Here is a 19,915-nt window from a genome sequence, read left to right as displayed (position 1 = left end):
ATAGTGGAATTCCCAAGAGGTCTTGGGGAGTGGATGTAGGTGCTGGGGTGCACCGAACCACTATATGTTTGTTGTGTTTGTGATGCTTTTTGTCATTGTCTAACTTGCTTACTTAGATATATTGCTTGCTTAACTCTTATCTACGCATCCCTTAGTTGCAAGCATACTCAATTTACTTAATCAAGTCCCATTCAATAAATCATACTGTTGCTAAGTTTAAATTCCACTGCGCATCTATACAACTTAGCATAATTAATTGAAAAGTCTTAGAAGTAGTTTAAAAGTTTTAAAAGACCCAATTCACCCCCCTCTTGGGTTGTATCTACTGGGCAACATTCACTCTCGAACCCATGAAACTTGGGTAACATGTTTATTGTTGCAGCCCGAATTTCAAATTGGGCTGCATTATTTATTGGCAATACTATACATGTAGGTGGACTAGCGGATGCAGGAGCGAATAATTCATTCAGGGTTCTAATATGTTCACCCATTGTAGAGATCGACGGTTGGTTTACAGTTCGCAGGTTATGATGAAAAGTTCTGTCAATCTCAGGATCAAATGGGGTTAACTTATCCCTTAATGACCTTCTACCATGCATACATTTTCCACAACTTAATTAGACTCAATTTTTTTTTTTTTTAAACGAAATCCTAAAAGATAAGAAGAAGGGCTAGACCAAGATGACCACAATCAACACCACACAATAATTTGACCCTGTTAATTTTAGAGCTAAGTGAAGTTTAGTAGCTTCTTAAATCTAGTTGCATAGAGACTTATCAGGTTAAAAAAGTCCTGAAATTCTCTCTAGATTAGACAGCTCCTAATCTCCCTTTCAGATTAAGCTTGAGCTTACCAGTTAAGTGATCCAGTAACCAGTGACCAGGAAAGTCCCGGGGTGTGCAGTGGTGCCAGAAGGGATACACCGATACCACAATACCCGTAACAGTTCTCACTGTTGTAAAACTTTCCTAGACATCACCAATTACTAAATCCTCACTGGAGTGGCTTTCAGCCGCTTCTTTCCAAGAGCCTAATTGAGCTCGAAAACCCTAAGGCCAACGTCTAATTTGATTTTAATTTAATTTGGCTTAGGATAAGTATGCAAGGTGGTGATTTTTGGGCTAAGGACATGTAATGACTTCCCGACCTTATCTTTTTAATTGGTTTTGCCCTTAATTACTTTATGCAAATGCTTAATACTAAATGCAGCAAATAATCAATATTTTTTTTAAAGTTTATGCAATGTCATTAGGTTGTATTGATTAAATGAGCAAGCAAAATTTTTTTTATTTTATTTTTATTTATATTTTATTATTATTATTATTATTATTATTTATATAACAATAACTTGAATGTAAACTAAACACAATTCTTATGCGTCAGTCAATCTCCGAATGCCCGTTGAATAAGCTCTGGATATTACTCCGTGAGGAGCCCCAATAGAGGTGTGATCACCTCGGAGGATTGCACCCTATCAATTACTAGCAAAAATAATATTTTTTTTTGAAATTTTTTTTTAATTTAATTAACTTTTTTTTTTAAATTTCAAATTTCGAATCACAGAATTCAAATTTTGAATTTAAATTTTTGAATTTTTTGAATTTTTTCATTTTTTTTACTTTTTTAGAAAACTTTAAATTTCGAATTTCAAATTTTAGAATAACTAATAAAAAAATTATAAATAAAAATAAAATAAAAAAAAATTTGCTTGCTCATTTAATCAATACAACCTAATGACATTGCATAAACTTTAAAAAAAATATTGATTATTTGCTGCATTTAGTATTAACCAAAATTTTGTTCGTCCTTTTCTATCTAACTAAAAATATGCTAAACAGATCGTTGTTAGAACCGACAAACAAAGTTTAAATTTAATTTTACTCTTACCTTTCCTACTCGAAAAATAGCGGTTGTAAGAGATCGATCCACAGGGAGGCGATTGGAGTTGCATAAAAATTAGAACGTTCACTCGGTTTTGAAATCGATTTTTGAATAATAAAAGAAAAACATTACTTCGGGGATGTGGAATGATTCTCCAGTCTATTAAAGAATATATTTTCTATTCGAAAAATAAACAAAGAAAAGAAAGAAAACTTTATAATTGAGAATGTAATGCAGAGTAGCGGTCAAGCAGCAAAGAAAAATATTTAAATAAGATTTTCAGTACAAATAAAATAAATTGCGGGAATTAAACTGAAACTTAGAACATAGATTGCATAAAAGAAAATTGATGGATTTCATAAAAAGAAAACTGATTACAAATAAAAGTGGAGATTAGAGGCCTAATACTCCCCTATTTTGCAAATAAAATAAAGAAAAGAGAACAAAGAGAAAAAAAAAAATCACTTCTCTTTCTCTCCCACTCCCACGGTGGACTTCCAACATAAAATAATTTTTTTATGTTCTTCTTCTTCCCAAGAACAGAGCACTTGCTCTGTTTCTTCTTCTCAACACCCAGCCGACTCCTCTCTTGGCCTCCACCTCCAACCGAGCTCTCCTTCTCCTCCGACTCTCGGCCTTAACCCCCAACCGAGCACGTCTTCTCCTCCCTTCTCTCTGTTTCTTGGCCTCCACCCAGCTCTCTTTCTCCTTCGACTCCCCCCCTCTCCTTGCCGACCTCCTTCCTTCTTATAGTTGGACGAAGGCTGGGAGAAGCGGATTCGGGCGCTGAAATCGAGCGCGGGAGGCTAGGGATGCTGCGAGATCGACGGGATGACGGCATGGAAGCGGAAGGTGGGGACGGTCTTGCTTCTTTGGGCCACGGATGCGGGATCGCCAGTGATTGCGGAAGGAAGGGGAGGACGGACGCGGGATGCTGTCGCGGAAGGAAGGAGGCTCGCGTGGATGCTGGGAATCCGTTGCTGTGGCGTTGATGGGAGGCGGATCATCCGGGATCGTACGCGGAAGAGGAAAGATGCTGGGGCTTCCTTCTTTGGGTGCCGGATTGGAAGCTGGATCGACGGGGAGGAGGATCCGTGGATGATGAGCGCGGAGGAGGAGGCTGGGATCTTCCTTGCTTTGAGGGAGATGAATGCGGTGATCATGGCTTGAAATCAGAAGGGAGGAGACGCACGTGGGCGATGCTGGGATTTGCTTCCTATTTCCTTCTTCTGGCGTTGCTGGGATCTCGGCTTGCAAATGGGATTCGCTGGGAGAAGCTTGGACGCGGCTGCTTGCTGGCACGACGCGGATGGAAGGTGGGGACGCAGATCCGGGCTGCACTTGAAACGGGCGGAAGAGATGGGACGGATGCCACGGCTGGGATCACGGAAGAGGAAGGGTGCTGGCTGCGTTCGATCGAGCGCTTGGATCTCGCCATGGGTCATGTGCCGGTTTCTGTAATGGAATTGAATTTTGGAAGAAGATCTGGGCCTTTCTTTGCCCTCCTGAGAGGGAGCTGGGAGACACCAAGTTCCGTCCAATTAGTCATATGGATAATAATAAAAAATAGTATGATATGAAATTTGGCTTGTGGACGGATGGACTTAGTTCGTCACGGGTCTTCTATTATGACTGGAGGTCAATTTCAAGTCTTTCAAGTCATGGGTCACCTAGCACCTCATAGTTATGATATGGCCAAATTAGATTTTCCCAAAATTCTTTCCCAAAAGCACAGAAAAATTGGACCCGATTCGGACCCGACTCTGACTCGGACCCGACCCGATCTTCAACCGGGTCGGATCTGGAAAGGGATCCTTTTTTAGTCAAATTTGTACTCAATGTGCATTTTATCTCTAATTTATGAAAATCTGTGCCAAACCCAAATATAATATTAATCTAGTGAATTTATCATTATCGGTTAGCAATAATACTAATTTAGGTGACATGTTGGTCGCACTTTTGTGCTCTCATCAAAGCTCATCATGGATCGGACCATTTCTAATAGAGTCTAATTCCTCCTTTCTGACACCCCGTTGAGTTGAGGTGTACCCGGAGGCGTCCATTGTGAGACTATGCCATTCTCCTTGAGATAGTCCCGAAATTCTCCACTAAGGTATTCTCCTCCTCGATCTGATCGAAGAACCTTAAGAATTTTTCCGGTCTGTTTTTCTACTTCATTTTTGAATTCTTTGAACTTTTCAAAAGACTCAGATTTGTATCTCATAAGATACACATACCCATATCGTGAATAGTCATCGGTAAAGGTAATGAAGTACGAATAACGACCCCTGGCTGACACATTAAATGGGCCACACACATCAGTGTGTACCAGGGTAAGTATTTCAGTGGTCCTCTCCCCATGTCCTACAAAAGGTAATCTAGCCATTTTTTCTTGAAGACAGGACTCACAAACTGGATATGACTCGGAAGTCAATGGGCCGAGAAGCCCATCTTTCTCCATTTTGTTCATTCTGTCCTCTCCAATATGGCCAAGCCTGAGGTGCCACAAATACTTCTGGTTTATCTCATATCTGGATCTTTTAGATCCTGTGGCACTCATTACTTGCTCAGACACATTCACAGACACATCAACATGCAAGTGATAGAGACTGTCAATCATGAAACCACATGCAACTAATTTATTTCTGAAATAAATAGAACAGTGGTCTTTGTCAAATGTCAAAATATGACCATCCTGTGCTAAACATGAAACAAAAATCAAATTCCTGCTAGCAGCAGGGACATAATAACAGTCTCTAAGTAGTAAACTAAATCCAGACGGTAATCGCAGAGGATAAGTGCCCACAGCTACAGCAGCAACTCTTGCCCCATTGCCTACCCGAAGGGTCACTGCACCTTCCACCAGCCTCCTACTTTCCTTTAGACCCTGCATAGTAGTGCACAAATGAGCACTAGAACTAGAATCCAAAATCCAACTAGAAGTAGAAGAAACCGTAAGATTAGTTTCAATTACGAGCAAGTCTAAAATACCTTCAGAAGGTGTGTCTGCCTTTTTGTTCTTCAGGCTCTCGAGGTATGAAGGGCAGTTCCTTTTCCAGTGGCCGTTGACGTTGCAGTAGAAATATTTTCCTTTGTCATCAGCCTTTTTCTTATGAACTTCCTTCTTAGGCTTCTTGTCTTTCTTCTGCTTCTTAGCAGGCTTCTTTTTCTTCCAAGTAGACTTTCTCTTGGAACCAGAAGTCAGCTCAGCAGTCAGAACAGAGCCCCTTGAACCTTTCAAGGCTCCCTCAGCATTTACCAACATATTCAGTAGTTCAGTCTTCGTGCATTCAATTTTATTCATATGGTAGTTTATTATAAACTGACCAAATGAATCAGAAAGGGATTGCAGGATAAGATCTATCTGCAGTTCCTTATGCATGGACATACCGAGCTTCTCAAGCTCCTCGAGGTCCTTGATCATAGTCAAACAGTGATCGTGGACAGACTGCCCCTCGCGCATCTTTGCCTTGAAGAGCCTCTTGGACACTTCAAAGCGTGCAGTGCGGCTCTGCTCACCATACAACTCTTGCAGGTGTGCCAGTATTTCCCTAGCAGTCTTTATGTGCTTATGCTGGCATTGAAGTTCATTAGTCATGGATGCCATGATGTAGCACTTGATCCTAATGTCGTCATCTGTCCACTTTTGATGCGTCTCACGCTGATCATCAGTAGGACGTGCTGGTAACCTGGAGATATCGTTCTCGAGCACATACCCTAGTTTCTCACAATTTAGAACAATTTTTAGGTTCCTAAGCCAGTCTTTGTAGTTGGTTTCGGTCAGTCGGTTGGTCTCAAGAATACGGATCAAAGGGTTTGAAGCTGACATTGTGATCTGTAGAGAGTAAAGATTCTAGTTAGACTTTGTACTTGAACTCTATTTGTTTTAGGGTTTTTTAAAACAAATATGCTTCCACTATTTTCTCGAATCCCTCATACTCTCCTGATGGAGAAACGAAAACCCTACGCGACCAGGATTTCTAGTGGGTACTGCGGTCTCACCGATTTACATGCCGCCTCACCTAACAGTTATTGGTGACATATAAATGGATGAGTGTATAACTCTTGTACAATGCTTCTCAAGCATATTGCAGTGGTACTTGGTCTCTAAGTCATGAAGACCTCACTTAACAGTTATTGGCCCCATTACTTAGTTAAGTCAGACCCACCGTATAACCGCAGAAATAAAGTCGTCATTCGGTCCTCACCTAACAGTTATTGGTGCCCAACCCCACCTTTACCCCCACAACATCTCATGTCTAATAGAGAGGTCCAGTCCTCCGATGCAACTTGCCCACTGTGTCCAGCCGAGACAAATCAACACCGAAAAGACCTTAGCAGCTCTACTACGGTGGAAGATCTATGGACTTAATATTGTATAATCAAGTCTTAGTGTCTTTCAAGAGTTGAGAATTTGAGCCATGTATCATTAGTGATTAATTTCTAAATGCTCCTGATCAATGAATCATCACGAGGACGGTGATCGATCCGATCAGTGCACAGATTGCTTTTCTTATGGATGGACGAGACTCGAGTCCACAGTGTAGGGACACTGAAGTGAGAGTGCAGGTGCTTGTTAGAGAACAAGGGTACTGAGCGTGACCAAGACAAGAAGTCACTTGGATGTCTATCCACTCGTCAGTGACTTACTTGATGTTGCAGTAGTATGACTGGTCCTTTGACCTACGGTGCTTCGGTTACTCACAGTGAGGTTATTGTAGTTTGACTATACGTATACATGGCTCTAGCCATATGTGTCCTTGTAGTGTAGATTGGCTGCAGTAAGTTCACTGTAGGAGTAGGGTATGCACTTACATGGAATCTATCGACCTTGATAGAAGAGGAGTGATCCTATGTGATTTATTAGACTGAGTTCTAAGACCTTGGCCAGGGCAGTAATATAAAGTGGAGAAAGAGTTTTTCACTATCGAACTCAAGTCGAATAAATCTAGACATATGACAGACGACGGAATTTGACGAGTTATTCATGACCTCTGGTCTGTAGGGATCCACGATAGAAGGACTGTATCATACGATAACTGCACCTAGAGGTTCATCATTCTATTCTGCTGGGTAGCCACTACATACTGCTAGGTGTCACTGGTGGATGGTGAGACTCACGGGGATCATCTTGATGGTCGATAATCCCTGGTGAGCTGAGTTGAAATTGTTTCAACCCATTGAAAGAAGTTTTCAATGATATTGTGATAGAGATCGCAATATATCTCACTACCAGTCAGAATAGAACCTATGGGGTCACACACATTAGAGGTATTGACCGATCTGATAGTTGAATGTGATTAGAAATCACAAATAATCAATTAGATTGATAAATGAAAACCCGCTAAGAGTTAGTGGTAAGAGGAAGGATTAATTGCAATCGGATTGCAATTTAATTTAATTAATTGGATTTAATTAATTGGACTTGATCATGAGTCCTACTTGGAATGGAATTCATGAAGTCCTAATTGGATTAGAATTTCAAATTAAATTAGAGTCCTACTTGGAATAGGATTTCTAAAGTCCTAATTAATTTTAAATTTAATCTAATTAATTTTATGACTCCTAATTGGATTAGGATTGAAGAGTTCAATAGAGTCATGGTTCAATTAAATCCTAATTGGATTAGGATTTGGAATAAAAGGAAATGCATGCACCTAATTCTATTTGGAATAGAATTGAACCCAAGTATTGAACCCAATCCTCCCCACTTAATTTGATTAAGTGGGGGCTGATTTAAATGGACTAGAGGGAGGGGCCCACGCCCCTCCCTTTGGGAAGAGCGTGGAAGAAAAAGGAGGGGCGTAAGCCCCTCCTTGCTGCCGTATTAAGATGATAAGGATGAGCTCCTTAAAAATAGGAGCTCATCCTTATCTCATGTAAAGCTAAAAGGAGGAGGGGTTCGGCCCCTCCTCTTATCCTTTCTTCTTGTGCATCACGGTAGCAACATCCCCCTCTTATTCCTCCTATCAGCCGCAAGAGAGAAGGAAAGAAAAGAAGCTTGGCGTGGCCCTCTTCCTCCTCCTCTTGGTTCTAGTGCAAGGAAAAAGAAAAGGTTGTGAAAGGCCTTGTTTTCTTCTTCCTAGATTCTTCCTTCTTCTTTTTCCTCTCAAGGCAATCAAAGGTTGATTCAAAGGAGAGGATATCAGCCATCTAAAGCCATCTCTGCAAAGGAGCTAGCACCCCGGGGAGATCCAAAGGCTTCGATCGACTCACTACTTCGTGTGGATACCCGTAGAGGCCGGACACGTGTGCGGCTTCCACTGAGCCTTCATCAAATACCACGTGAATCAAATTTGTGGAGACCATCTACCCGCACAAGGTGAAGATCTGATCTTCTTAATGATTTTAAAATGGTTTAAAATAATTTAATTCTAATCTATCTACAAACGAAAGGTTTTAAATCACGTTCATGCGATGAACGGATCCCGCATATGTTTTTCCGCTGCAATCTGAAAATTATTTTGAAATTTTCATGGCATATGAGGGAAGCTAACAGGTGGAAACAATTGGCTTGGTAAGAACATCGGCCAGCTGGTCCTTTCTTGAAAGGAACCGAACTTCAAGATCACATCGAGCAACTTTCTCCTGTTCAAAGTGAAAGTCAATTTCCACATGCTTCATTCCAGCATGAAAGATGAGGTTAGTAGTAACATAAGTTGCTCCAATGTTGTCACACCATAACACTGGTGAGGAGGGGAGAAAAACATCAAGTTCCTTGAGAAGTGTTTGAAGCCAGGTAATCTCCGCCGTGGTGTGGGCAAGGGCCCTATACTTGGCTTTTGTACTAGAACAAGTAACAATAGTCTGCTTCTTAGAGCACCAAGAGATGAGATTGGGCCCTAAGAAGATAGAGTATCCACTGGTGGATTTTCCATCATCTGGACAACCGGCCCAGTCTACATCAGAATAAGCATGCAAGGTAAAAATTTTGCTGAGATGAATGTAAATGCCATAATCAACTGTGTGCTTCAGATAACGGAGAATGCGCTTGACGGCGGTCCAGCGGGTTCAGTAGGATTATGCATGAACTGACAAGCCTTATTGACAGCTGATAGGTGCATGAAAATGTACCTTTTAACACTACCACTTTAGGCTAAATTGTTAAGACTTAAGCATGATTTGGGTATTTTTATGATATTTTTCTAATCTGAGCTTTACTTCACAAAGTGTCCAAATCTTAATTGATTTTGGTAATTTTATTGTAGGAATGGAGTTAAGGAGATTGAATATCCCATTGTAGTCCGAATGAAATGAAACTTGGTGAGGATGAAGTAGATATGTTGAGGTTTCATATGCATCAAGAATCAGGTCAATTGGAGCTCCAGAGAGAAAGTTATGAGGTTGCAAAATTAGGTTTCCCTAAACCGCCAGTTTGGGCCCTGATAGATCAAACCTTTGTGTAGTATTTCGATGATTTCAGGAGCTACAGAAGTCCAATTGAGATGATTCAAATTTTGTTGGAAACTAGACTTCTAGGGTACTGACTACAAGATTGCAAAATTTGGAGATCAGATGCGATCTGGAGAGCCTCCTGAACTTCATACTGACGTTGGTGCTCGAGGGTAAAGTCGAAAAAACGCATGCAAAGGTATCTAAGTCGTGTTTCCTAGGGTTTTTAGCCCCAAAACCATATATATACTTGGAGGAACACGCCGTTCTGAGGGAGAAAAGGCTGCATTACAAGAAATTATCAAGAGGAGCTACAAATTCATGAAGAGCTAATTCTTTGGTGAAGCTAGGGATGAACTCACTTGGATGATGGTAGTTTTATTTATATTTGATCTATGTAATAGATTCTCATGTTGATACAATTCTTGTTTATCATCTCTCATCAATAGATCTTTTCTTGTGTTGAGATAATCTTGAACTGATTCTTTTCATAGATTCAGCCATATCTTTTTCTATAGAATTGTTGAGGTGCTTGATTATATCAAGATTTGATTGTTTATCTAATTAGTATGATTTTTTGCTGAAATATTGCCATTGGATATATTTTTGTCTTTAAATCTGAGTCTAATAGGATAGCAATCGTTGGTTTTAAAAGAGGTGAATGATTTTCTAGAATTACCACTAAATATTTTGATTGTAATGCTATATCTTTCAATTAGAGAATCTGGTGCTATGATCTCTAATTGAGTTAATCAATGGATCAAATATGAATAGAATTACCTGATTCAAGTGAGGAATTCCCGATGTTTTGCTGCCATTAATTCTGGTCATATCTTTTTACTACTATAATCTAATTATCAATTTACTTTTGAACATTCATATCACATTTTACTGCTTTGATATTTCTCCTTAGTTTTGTAGTTTCTTTTAGTATTTCTACCTTCTCCTTGTGGAATCGACACCCCAATATATACTGCGATAGCCGCATTATTCTTTGGGCGTAATCAAATTTTGGCGTCGTTGCCGGGAAGAACGGTACAAGAAGCGCTTCAAAGAATAGATTTGCTGAATTAATTCATCAAAGCGGTAACCTCGTTCCTTCTTCTTTTTTTTCTCTTGCTTTTTGTTTTCAGTTTATTTCATTCATAGTTTTGATTTGATTGTGCAATATATATATATATATATATATATATATATATATATTGTGTTGCATGCGTAGGCATAGAAACGTGTTAGGTAGATTTGCAAGGAGACCGGAATTAGAACCTGACACTTTTTTTGTGAATTTGCCTGGTACGCCATCTAATTCAAACACCATGAGCAATCACAAAGATCAGCCCATTAGGACTCTCTAGGACTATCTCCATCCTACACGCACAGCCACACCGTCATGCATTATGTTTCCACCCAATGCCCCACAACAGGATTTTAAACCAGGAATGATACAGTTACTTCCTACCTTTCATGGTTTAGAGAATGAAAATCCTTACGTGCACATGAGAGAGTTTGAGGAGGTAGTGGCGACTTTTCATAGTCAACCCGATACAATAGATGTAGCTAGACTTAAGTTTTTCCATTTTCTCTGAAAGATAGAGCAAAAAGTTGGTTGTATTCACTGAGACCGCGGTCAATAGGATCTTGGGATGAGATGACACAGGTTTTCTTTAACAAATACTTCCCCCACCATAAGGCTAGTGGTTTGAAGAGACAGATTTCAACCTTTGCACAAAAGGATAGTGAGATTTTGTATCAGGTGTGGGAGAGGTTTAAAGACTTGTTGAACTTGTGTCCTCATCACGGCTATGAGAGTTGGCATTTAGTTAGTTACTTTTATGAGGGACTTACACCTAGAGAGCGCCAATTTGTAGAGATGATGTGTAATGGTGAGTTCTTGCAGAAAAATCCAGATGAGACCATAGAGTACCTGAATGACCTAGCTGAGAAAGCTTATACTTGGATAGGACCTAGTGCGACTGATAGTATTAGTAGGTCACGACCTACAACTACTCCTTCTAGTGGAGGAATTTACCATCCTAGAGAGGAGGATAATCTCAAGGCCCAGATAGAGATTCTGACTAGGGAGTTAGAGGCCTTAAAAACAAAGGATGCAAAGGTTACACATACTGTTTCTCATGTTGAGTCCCATGGACCCTATTTTGTGTGTGGTGGAGTGGATCACCTAGCTCAGGATTGTCCCACATTTGCTGAAATGAGGGGTGTGTATGAGGAACATTGTAATGCCCTAGGTATGTACAAGAAGCCTTTTACACCCTTTTCAAATACCTATAATCCTGGTTGGAGGAACCATCCTAACTTTAGTTGAAAATCTGACCCGTAACATCCTGCACAACCACAACTGCCTAGAGCTTATTCTACACCTCCATACCATGCCCCATCTTCTAGGAATCCTTTAGAGGACACATTACATGCTTTTATTGAGGCTCAGAATAAGACAAACCAGAAGTTTGAATCAATGATTACTCAGGTGGTTGAGGAAAATAAAGAGATTAGGAATTAAGTGTCTAAGTTGATTAGTGCTTTAACCGTAAATGAGCGAGGAAAATTTCTATCCCAAGCTCAACCCAATCCCCAAGGTCAGCATATGGCCCAAACTTCTAACCCTGATAGGCAAGATCTTAAGGAGGTTAATCCCATAACTACTCGAAGTGGTAAGGTTATAGAAAAGGTTCCCAAGCCTAAGGACACACAAGAGAAGTTGAGTAGTGATGTAGTTGATGTTCCAAGAGAGGAAGAGATAGTGAAGAGTCCAGTTAGAGTGCCCTTTCCTCAAGCTCTCAAGTCTACCTCAAGAGTTATGGACCATAGTGGCGAGATCCTAGAGAACCTAAGGCAAGTAAAAATTAATCTTCCTTTGTTACATGCGATAAAACAGGTTCCAACTTATGCAAAGGTCCTTAAAGATTTGTGCACTGTAAAAAGAAAACACCATGTTAAGAAAACAGATTTTCCGACGGAACAAGTAAGTGCTTTGATTGAACAGAGAATCCCACCAAAGTATAAGGACCCAGGATGCCCCACAATTTCTTGTATTATTGGGAATCATGAGTTTGCACAGGCCTTACTTGATTTGGGAGCTAGTGTCAATTTCATGCCTTATTCTGTTTACTTGCAATTGGGATTAGGAGAGATCAAACCCACCTCTGTGGTCTTACAGTTAGCTGATCGGTCAGTAAAGATACCAAGGGGGATAGTTGAGGATGTGTTAATTCAAGTTGATAAATTTTACTATCCTATTGATTTCTTGATTCTAGACACACACTCTGTTGTTATTTCTGAATCAAAAATCCCCATTATTTTAGGTAGACCTTTTCTTGCCACCGCTAATGCTCTTATTAATTGTAGAAATGGGTTGATGAAGTTGTCCTTTGGGCATATGACCCTTGAGGTCAATATCTTCCACATAAGCAAACAGCCATAGGAGGACGATGAGTGTCACCAAACTTACCTGATAAACATACTTATGCAAGAGGAAGCCATCACAAAACATGACCCCGATCCTCTTGAATATTTTCTTATTAATTCTGGGTTTGATAGCACATTTGACTCTAATGATGTTACTAATATTTGTGCTGTTTTTGATTCATCTCAGGATTATGGGACAAGTACATGGCAACCAAGATTTGAGGAGCTGCCTTTGATGCGAGAACAACCGAAGCCATCTACCATTGAAGCCCCAAAAGTCGAGTTAAAGCCACTGCCTAAGGGTTTGAAACATGCATTTCTTGGTCCAGGTGATACCTTTTCTGTAAGAATTTCTTCTGACTTAAGTGCATCACAAGGTGAAAAATTACTCACAACTTTGAATGAGCATAAATCTGCACTTGGATGGACCATGGCCGACATTAAAGGCATCAGCCCTTTAATTTGTTCTCATAGGATTCACTTGGAGGAGGGAGCTAACCCTCGTAGAGACCCCCAACGTAGGCTAAACCCTACCATGAAAGAAGTTATAAAAAATGAAGTCTTAAAATTGTTAGATACGGGTATTATTTACCCAATTGCCGATAGCAAGTGGGTTAGCCCTATGCAGGTAGTTCCTAAAAAGTCAGGTGTCATAGTAGTGAAGAATGATGTACGAGAATTAGTCCCTACCAAAGTAGTAATCGGGTGGCGCATGCGCATTGATTATAGGAAGTTAAATGCTACCACTCGCAAAGATCATTTTCCCCTTCCATTCATCGACCAAATCTTAGAGCATGTAGCTGGTCATCCCTTTTATTGTTTTTTAGATGGTTATTCTGGTTTTTATCAAATTGAAATTGCTTTAGAGGACCAAGATAAGACCACTTTTACATGTCCCTTTGGAACTTATGCATTTCGTCGTATGCCATTTGGTTTGTGTAATGCTCCAGCTACCTTTCAATGGTGCATGATGAGTATTTTTAGTGATATGGTTGAGAATTGCATGGAGGTGTTTATGGATGACTTGACTGTTTTTGGTGACTCCTTTGATGTATGTTTGTTTAATTTAAAAAGGGTTCTAGCTCGTTGCAAAGAAAAAGGTCTTGTATTGAATTGGAAAAAATGCTATTTTATGGTGCCTTCAGGTATTGTTTTGGGCCATATTGTTTCCTCTAGGGGAATAGAGGTTGATCAATCCAAAATTGAGTTGATCTCTAAGTTGCCCACACCTAAGACTGTGAAGGATGTTAGATCATTCCTTGGTCATGTTGGTTTCTATAGGAGGTTTATCCAGAATTTTTCTGCCATATCTAGACCATTGTGTAACCTTCTAGTTAAGGATACCCCATTTGAATGGACACAAGAGTGCCAAGGGGCATTCTAAATGCTCATTGGGAAGCTCACTTCAGCTCCCATAATGCAGCCACCAGATTGGAGTTTACCTTTTGAAATTATGTGTGATGCAAGTGACTACGCAGTAGGGGCTGTCTTAGGTCAACGGAGAGAGAGAAAGCTCTTTGTCATTTATTATGCTAGTAGGACTTTAAATAGTGCTCAAATGAATTATTCTACTACTAAAAAAGAACTATTAGCTATAGTATTTGCATTAGATAAATTCCGTGCTTATTTGATTGGCTCGCCTATTACAATTTTTACTAATCATGCAGCCCTTAAGTACCTTCTCGTAAAGAAGGATGCTAAGGCGCGATTAATTAGATGGATCTTGCCTTTGCAGGAATTTAATCTAACCATCAAGGACAAGAAGGGTGTAGAGAATGGGGTGGCTGATCACCTCTCAAGGCTAATGTTTGAGGGTACTATAGATACACCACCGATTCGTGATGATTTTCCAGATGAACAATTATTTTCTATCACCTCCTGATAGTCAACTTTAAAGACCACGCAATAGCACGTATCTGGTAGGATAGTGATTACGGGTATCGATCCACAGGGATTGGGGTATAGTTGTTTTCTTTAAAAAAAAATATTTAAAAGAAAAAGTTTGTGAAGAAAATTAAACTCAGAAATTTAATAAGAAATGCAATTAAAAGGATATCAGTTTGGGAGAACCTAGGGCAAGGAATTCACCACTAACATCGAAACAAGGGTTATTTATATTTTAATTTATTCTTGGATAAACATGCAAATTGGCTACAAGCTTAATAAGCATTTAAATAAAAAATTCACAAAAGTAATTTGGGCATAATCCATCTTCGGTTGGCATGAAATGTCTACCCTAATCTAAGGTGGTAGCACATCGCATCTTCCCTAAGCATGGACTATCTTATATTTACCTAGTGATCATGAAGAACAGTTGTACGAACATCATACTTAAAATCACAGAAATTAAATATGATTCAAAAGAAGATTCCCATTAAAAACAATAAGTTCATACAACTCCAAGAACATAAAATAAAATATAAAACCCGTGTCCTTTTGTTAGGGCTGCATCCAGCCCTAAAGAGAAGAAATCAGCCCTGCATATAGTTGTGGACGATAGCAGCAGCACGAAGAGCTTCCATCTTCTTCCTCCCTTCCTTTCCTGATTCCTTCCTCCCTTCCTCTCCTGATTCCTTTTTTATTTCTCTGGTATTCCCTCCTGAGAAGAGATCGGTGGGAGAAAGGGGGCAGTCCCCTCCCCTGGTGGGGAAGAGGAGGAATGCCTTCTCTGTTTCATGCGTGGCCCTTTTATAGGCTGCAACTCCTCTCTCTGTTTCGAATGTAGATAAGGATGAACCCTTTGCCGTTGGGATCAAGCGACTGCTGTGGTTTGGATCAAAGGAGAAGACGCGTGAAGCCGGACGCGTGGGAAGACGAGCTGAGACGTTAGCGATTTCATGGGATCGAACTGGAAGAGAAGCTGGGATTTGAGTTTATCCCGTGGGTGAAGATAAGGTGAACTGGGAGTTTGTTCCGAAGCAGGGGAAGATGTGGAGAGCGTTGGATGAACTGAAATGCTTCGGCTGAAAGGCTAAGATCCGTTCGTGATGCTCATCCCAGCTGGACATGAGATATCCGGCTGCGAGAGAGGTTGAGATTAATCCGGGAGTTTGGATGAAGCTCACGGTTGGGAACGGATGTTAAGTAATCCGGAACAGGGGAGAATAAGCTTAGATGCCTTGTTTGCTGGTCCGTGAGGCTCGGGAGGATGGAGTTGCATTATGGGTTGAATGCGGTTGATGGAATGAAGATGGATGCTAAACGAAATGAAGGGAAGATGAACTCGATCGCGGAAAAGATGGGATTTGGGACAGCTGGGAGATAGCTGGTTGCGGCTGGGAGGAAATCCCGAAATGAATGATCCGTGGGAGATGAAGAGGTGATTCCGAGGGAGGCTAGGTTGGTTCAGAAGAGGGAAGACACTGGATACTGGATTGGCTTGAGAGGATCTCGGAGGCTGGAGTTGGATCACAGAAGAAGGGGAACTGGGATGAACTCACGGAAAAGGATGTACGTGAAACAGGGGATGGGAAGTTGGGATCTTGGAAAGATGAAGCTGGAGAAACGGACGTGGAAGGAGATCCTGGTTCTATTCCCGTGAAGCTTGGGAGGATGAAGCTGCGGACGTGGAGGTTTGGATTCGGCTGGGAGGAAGTTGTTGGGGCTTTGATCCGAACGTTGGGAAGAATCTCGGAGCAGGAGATGCGAAGAGTTGATCACGGAAAGGATACGGCTGAGAGATGGTTTGGTTCGGAAGCTGTTGGGATTTTGCTGAAGCAGAGGAAGATGAGCTGATGGGATAAGGATGGGAGCGAACTTGGTTCTGTTCGTGGGACGTTGGATTCCTGGGCTTTATCCCGTGGAGGGGATCTAGCGGGAGGAATAAAGGAGTGTGGGACGTTGGGATCATGCGGAGGAGGGGGTCTTGGCTCTATTTTGAAGATAGGAATTAATCCTATTCGGCTGGAAAGAGGCCAATGACTAGATTCCTCTGAGATCTGTGCAATTATAGATGAATAGATGATTTACTTTGAGATCCGAGAAATAAATGATTAAAAAGTGTGGGAAGAGAATTAGGTGAAGATGGGAATTAATGGGAATCGCTGGGTTTTGGAAGAAAGTTCTTGGAGTCGACTCCGGAGGATGTGAAATTATGAAATGATGCAGTGTAGGTTTAGGTTTTATCTTATTGAGCTTGACTCGACCTGCATAGATTAGATTTGATCGATAAAAATAATCAAACTTGAATTATTTCTAATTAAAATGCAATGATGAATGTAACACAAATTTTTAGTTGAATTTACAAAATATGTGAATTAAAATAATGATAAGTGCTATGAATAAGATATTAATTTATGCATTATTTAGCACTTATCACCTCCATGCTGTGGTTTGCACATATTGTCAATTATTTGGTAACAGGTGAGATGCCATCAGACTGGAATGCACAGGATAAGCAGAAGTTCTTAACAGAGGTACGTTCTTTTTATTGGGATGATCCACATCTTTTTAAGTACTGTTCTGACCAAATTATGAGGAGATGTGTCCCAGATGATGAGATAGCAAGTGTATTAGAATTCTGTCATTCCCAAGCTTGTGGAGGCCATTTCTCTATGAAGAAAACCGCTGCAAAAATTTTGCAGTGTGAATTTTATTGACCATCATTGTTTCGAGACATAAATGTTTACTGTCGTTCTTGTGAGAGATGTCAAAAATTAGGAGCTTTGTCCCGTCGTAATATGATGCCTTTGAATCCAATTTTAGTGATAGAAATTTTTGATTGCTGGGGTATAGATTTTATGGGACCATTTTCTCCTTCTTTTGGTTATCTATATATTATTGTTGCAGTAGATTATGTGTCCAAATGGGTAGAGGCTGCAGCTTGTAGGAACAATGACAATAAGACAGTAATTAAATTTCTAAAGAAAAATGTGGTGTCTCGTTTTGGTAGACCACGTGTTATCATTAGTGATCGGGGTACACATTTTTGTAACCGTTCCTTTGAAGCATTGATGACGAAGTATGGGGTGGTGCATAAGATTTCTACAGCTTACCATCCTCAAACAAGTGGGTAGGTAGAGCTTGCTAATAAAGAGATTAAGTGTATTTTAGAGAAAATGGTTAACCCCGACCGGAAGGATTGGTCATTGCAATTAACTGATGCACTTTGGGCATACCGTACAGCTTTCAAGACTTTCCTAGGCATGTCACCTTATAGGCTTGTTTTTGGTAAACCTTGCCACCTACCGGTAGAGCTAGAACATAGAGCCTATTGGGCTATTAAGAACTTTAACTTTGATTTACCTGAAGCCGGTAAGCTTAGGAAGTTCCAAATGACCGAGTTAAAAGAGTTGTGAAATGAAGCTTATGAAAATTCTAGAATTTACAAGGCTAAGATGAAGGCATTTCATGATAGAAATATCCTTAGAAAAACGTTTGCACCTAATCAACGAGTATACTTATATGATTCTAGGCTTCATAAATACCCTGGTAAATTACGATCTAGGTGGACTGGTCCTTTTGTGGTAAAGCATGCATTTGAGAATGGAGCGGTAGAGATAGAAGATCCTAGAGATGGTCGGGTGTTTAAGGTAAATGGCCAGAGACTCAAGCCGGTCCTTGAGAAAGAGGCTCCAGTAGAGGAAGATATTCTTCTCATGGACCCCGTCTACGAGCGGTGATGCTATGACCATGCAGGTATGTTTCTCTTTTTTCTTGTTTCTTTTTGTTTTTCTTTATTTTGTCTTTGTTTCAGTTTTTGTTTTTGCTTGTTTTGTTTTATTTTGTTTGGTTTCATTAGTTTAATTTTCAGGTTTGCCAGCTTCCTGTTTTTACCATGGATTTGTGCTCCACTAATTAGGTAACCTCTATCCTATTTTGTTTCCTATGCTTTTATTTCCATGCATTGAGGACAATGTCATGTTTTAGTTGGGGGAGGGCAGCCCATGTGTATGTGTTTTTGCATGAATTTGCTTTTAAAAAAATAAATGATTACAGAGTATTTTTGCTGGAGTCAATATTTCTATCTTAGTCACACTATTAAGACACCCTTAGAATTCTTTTTTTTATGCACGCATCTAAGCCTTGCGGTTTGATGGATGTTCAATGCATACAATTAGAGAACTCTCAAACTTAAGTATTTACGCATTGGTGAGCATTAGAGAAAGAGAGAGTTCATCATGTTCAGAGACTTGTGGCATGTGTTCATTGATTTTTTTGAATTGATTGCTTTATTGGGAATTTTTACTACACAGTTTGTGGTATGTTGGTTGATTATACTTAGGAGATGATGAAGGTCAATTTAGGATGAACGTTTGAGCCTTTCAAGCTAACCCATGTTTTATCCATTAGAAGCCATTTTGAGCCGAAAAAAATAGAACCCTTTCCTTTGTAAACCCATATGTCCTTACCCCCCCTCCATATTGGAGTTGAGCCTAAATTATTATATCTTTCCTACCTTTTACTTTCAAGTACATGCTAGGAATGATAAATGTTGGTCCGCAAATAATGAAGACAAGAAAGGGGATGTACTGTGGTGGTTTCTCATTGGTGCTGGCAGGTTTGCTGAAATGGACTCCATGATTGCAACCAAAGGTTGTGTTTAAAAAAAAAAAAAGGAGAGGAAGAAGAAAAAGAAAAGAAAGAAACAAAAAAACAAATCAACTCCATCAACAGCTTCAACTTTCTATTACCACAAGCCTTAAAAATGTCTCAGGCTCTAATCTCTACTCTGAAAATAATTCTATTGGTTCCTAAACCGCTTGTCACAGGTTCAAAATGCTAGTATGAGGTTGTTGATGAAATAACCAAGTACCATGGTTGTATAACCCACATGTTTAGCCTAATACAACCAAATGGTATGACTAGCGTGAAAAAAAAAAGAGAAAAGAAAAAAAAAAGAGAGGTACAAGCGGTTTGAGGGAGTTGTGCTTGATGTTATATCTTGTGAATACCTCTATCATGTACTAAAAAGTTCTTTTGAATTCTCTTATCCATCCTTTTATTATTTTTATTTTACTTAACTTTAGCCTCATTACAACCTTTTATTATTGACCTTTTTAATCCTAAGTGGGTTTGTGGTAAGAATGGTTGAGTTCCCAATGGTTGGTGATCCTATCATAAGATCAATGCTTGTTTGTTGCTTGTTCATGAACACTTGCCTTCTCATATATTTGTGTGAACACCCTTTCGCAACTCCATAGAGAGACCCCTTACACCAGTCTACTATTGAATATTATACTTGTGAGATATGGAGTTGAAGCTTTTGTTTGAAATGTT

General features: G+C 39.9%; 1 non-coding gene and 1 pseudogene across 1 annotated transcript; one reads left to right on the top strand and one right to left on the bottom strand.

Annotated features, from left to right (window-relative positions):
- Positions 1-10,969: 10,969 nt before the first annotated feature.
- LOC120105904 lies at positions 10,970-11,077 on the bottom strand. The gene has a single exon (XR_005508148.1). It is a non-coding gene; the product is annotated as a small nucleolar RNA R71 (small nucleolar RNA).
- Positions 11,078-11,876: 799 nt separating this feature from the next.
- On the top strand, positions 11,877-18,318 carry LOC120105902 (annotated as a pseudogene).
- Positions 18,319-19,915: the final 1,597 nt, after the last annotated feature.

This window comes from Phoenix dactylifera, unplaced genomic scaffold (genome assembly GCF_009389715.1).
Source record: "Phoenix dactylifera cultivar Barhee BC4 unplaced genomic scaffold, palm_55x_up_171113_PBpolish2nd_filt_p 000390F, whole genome shotgun sequence".
NCBI classification, from domain to species: Eukaryota; Viridiplantae; Streptophyta; class Magnoliopsida; order Arecales; family Arecaceae; genus Phoenix; species Phoenix dactylifera.
The sequence above is the reverse complement of the archived record's forward strand: the minus strand, read 5'-3'. Positions and strand labels throughout refer to the sequence as shown.